General features: G+C 34.0%; 1 pseudogene; it reads left to right on the plus strand.

Moving 5' to 3' along the window:
* Window positions 1–459: 459 nt before the first annotated feature.
* Window positions 460–559, plus strand: LOC122103080 (annotated as a pseudogene).
* The last annotated feature ends 3,398 nt before the right edge of the window (window positions 560–3,957 follow it).

The following is a 3,957-nucleotide window of genomic DNA, read 5'->3' on the forward strand; positions in this document are numbered from 1 at the left end:
AGGGTAAGATATTGTGGTTGGTCTGTTCCTACATGGAAGAAGGGTAAAGGTTCAGGCAGACATTTGTCCCAGCAAGACTTCATTTGAGAAATTTTAAGCTGCAGAAATTTAGAAGTACCTCTTAAGCAAGGCTTACTATGAATCCATTAGCTCCACAAAGCTAACTCAGTTGATAAATAAGTCCTTGAAAAGCCATCACTTTTGGAATTAGCTGTAACGGCTACAAAGTATGATCAAATTTAACATGAAAACGAAAAATAGTCATTGACAAAAAAATTGTAAATGTGAACAATCGACCAAACGATATCAGTTTTTTTTCCACTATATACAGAATTTTAGAGAAATAAGATCAATAGCATTTTTAGGAACAATAAGGGTTCCTTGTTACAAATAGGCATCCATGAATATATACCTGTATAAAGATTGCATCATTAAGTACTTAAATTTAGAGGATTCTACATGCTTCAGCAGCAGGTCTACACAAATTACAACAATACAGAGATTAACATGGCACTTGCACAAGGATGATAGGAAAATTTGTGAAGTATTCCTTATTTTTCATTCTTCTGATGCAAGAAATGAAAAACAGTTATTAAAAAGTTGATTACAAAAATACAGGTGTAACAATACATGTAATTCATAGAACTAAAGGTTAGTTTTACATCATTGTATTAAATCTTCACCTTCAAAAAGCCTTTACATTGCATAACCTTTACAAAACTTGAAATTAGATAACAATGTCATTTTATCCAAAAGAAATAAAGTAATATTAGGCCCAGGAAAAAAAGGAATCTTAAACTTCTTCTATGTGGAATGCAATCTGATAGGACACATTTATTAATGAACCTATACATTATATAACAATGTAGAATTCAAATTATTATATCTAGGAGCGAATGAAATAGATTATGGACATTATACAAACATAGATATACTTTTTTCAAAAAAGCACCAGGAACATCTTTAGTGTCTATACTATTCATTTCAACAGATAAGTTAAAATTATTTCTGATTTAAAAAAATCACAAACTCTGCTGAAATCATTATAGATGTATACAAACAACGAATACATTTTGACAACAAAGTCAGGCAATTCACTTGGAAGAATACCATGGAATCCATGAATTTTTAAAGTAAGATATTGCTGTTGCTTTGTATTGTGAAAAAAAATTTGTAAGGACACAAAGGATGGACTGGCATTTTTGAAAGTTAAGAAACTTATTCAAACCATTACGACTTAGGAGAACAATTTGTACAGCCTTCCACAACTTCAAAGAGGTAGTGATACATACTTATGCTTTTGGCAATATCAAATGCAGTTTCTTCCAAGTTGTTCTTCAGACCTGGTTTGATATAGTGGTTCAACAGAAGTACATACATGGTATCTTTGCTATTTCTATTCCTAGCAGTAATATGGAAGGGGGTCAAGAGGCCTTTAGTTTGGGAATTGGTATCTGCACCATGATGAAGTAAGAAAAAAGCCACTCTGGTTTTATTCCACATGTAAGCACTGTGCAGGGGTGTCCAGCCATTCAGAGCTACTGCATGAATATCTGCCTTGAGCTACCAACTCATGGACAATGTCTAAGTGACCACTCTAGGCTTCCTGATGAAGAGGGGTATACTCATCCTCATCACAAGTATTCAATTGGGTGGCCTATTTGGAAAGTAGTCTCCACACCATAGTAAGGCGATTAATTTCGGCATCCCAAAGAAGAAATTTGCTTGGATCCTACTCCATTTTTTTCTTGCAATTGATACCATTCCTCACTTTTTTCTTTTGTTCCTTGTCTTCGTCAGAGTTACCTAACAAGAGACTTTGAGTGCCAGTGGGAATGAGATGTCAATGTATTTCCCCAGTAGTTCACATTGGTTGAACTGGTCAGAAAAATCTGGTGAATTTTCTGCATATGATTTTTCACCATGATTTATTTTCGCTTTTTCCATTTTTGCTCTTCTAAATTATTCTAACTGTGGAATAGGGAATTGATAGAGAGCAGAGGAAAGATTTTCCTCAGTATTCAAAGGTACAGACTGAAAATGAGGACCAGTGGTGTCTTCATGTGCAGCTTATTCTGGGAATGAGAAAATAGGAAACAATGCCTTCTATGTAAATGATTTTGGAAATACCACATTATAGTGTAAGATAATTCAATATTCAACATATGGGCTTTAAGAGCTTTCTAGTAGCTTTCTAATGTTGGTATTCAACATTAGAAAAAATGTATAATGCAGTAGTAAAATAGAAGTCCTTTGTATGACTACCTAAATTCTTGTTATTTTTAAAGACACTTGTTTTCATCTAAAAATAGGCCTTTCTATTGTCTTCAGGTGATTTTGATGATTGAAGATGCTTAATGAGAAGTCAAAATATATTAGTAGTCCTTTGCTATCAATTAAATTTCACTTTTTCTACTTGGAGATTATAATGATCAAAGCAATAGTTCAAAATCAGCAAGCAATAGTTCAGAATCATGCTTCAAGTAGAAGTGAATTACCAGTAAGTAATCCTGGATTCCATTTTCCACAAAGTTTTGTCACAGATACAATCTTCTACAATCTGCCTGCCTTCTCTAGCTGTTTCCTAGCCTGGACCTATTCCTTCATTGTACAGGAAAAGTGTGATTCAACTGATTTCAGTCAGATCTGTTAGTAGAATTATCAAGTATTTAGATTCTTTTTTTAAAAATTAGTTTTGGGGCCTGAACTCTGGGCCTGGACACTGTCCTTGAGCTCTTCAAATCAAGGCAAGTGCTCTACCATTTGAGCCACAGCACCACTTCTGGATTTTTCTGTTTATGTGGTGCTGTTTTGGGAAATGGCAGAGCAGAAAGTGAAATGATGCAACCAAAAATATAAAAGCAAAATAAATTAGAATAATTATGGAACAACCATATTGTCTATGAGAACCATGAAAGAGAGAGATGAAAAGAGATACAGATGTGCAATGACCTAGCTAGCCGCAAAATCCATGCTTCTAATCAATTTACAGAGCAAACAATTTTTTTTTTTACTTTTTAAAAGAGATGGAAATAGAATTTATGTATTTACTTGAAATTAGTAAATACATTTTTAGTCGCCTACATAAAGAGACATAGCTTTGACCAAATTACAGACAAGAATCTTAATACTTGGGCTGGCAATGTGCCTCAGTGTTAGAGTGTTTGCCTTGCAGCTTACTACAGTGCAGAGACTACTTTCCGAAAAGTCCACTCATATGAATACTAGGGATGAGGATGAGTATACGCCCCTTCATCGGGAAGCCTAGAGTGGACACCTAGACATTGTCTATGAGTTGGTATCTCAAGGCAGATATTCATGCAATAACTGTGAATGGCTGGACACCCCTGCACAGTGTTTATATGTGGAACATATTGCAACAGCACACACACACACAAACACACACATGTACACACATATACACACACATCATCATATTTCTTAAGTATTTTTTGTGTATAAACTTAAGAAGAAATTTACATTACTAACTTGAATTTCTGACAAGACAATATCATCACTGTACATTTTGCTTCTGTGCTCTCAGTTTTAAATTACTATCTAAGTATGTGCATTACATAAGTGTTGGAAAAATAGGAGTCACCCGGGTGGTTCAGGTCTTTAATCCTACCTAATCAGAAAGATGAAATCTGATGATTGTGCTTTGAAACCAGACCAAGAAAAAAAAAAGTTCATTAGATTATGATTTGAAAGTAACCACAAAAGCTTGAAATGGAGCTTAGTATAAACAGTAAAATGCTAGCCTTGAGAAAACTAAAACAAAAAAAAAAAAAAACAAATTCTGGGACAGAGCCAGGTCCTGAGTTCAATCTCTAATATTAGCATTAAACTAATGAATGAATGAATGAGTGAATGAACTAAAAATAAATTCAATGGTTACATGTGGAGAGACAGTCAAATGTAACAACAGTGGTGACTGGATTATGTATTATTTTGTAA

This window comes from Dipodomys spectabilis, unplaced genomic scaffold, assembly GCF_019054845.1.
Source record: "Dipodomys spectabilis isolate Male_0828 unplaced genomic scaffold, ASM1905484v1 ptg001627l, whole genome shotgun sequence".
NCBI lineage: Eukaryota > Metazoa > Chordata > Mammalia > Rodentia > Heteromyidae > Dipodomys > Dipodomys spectabilis.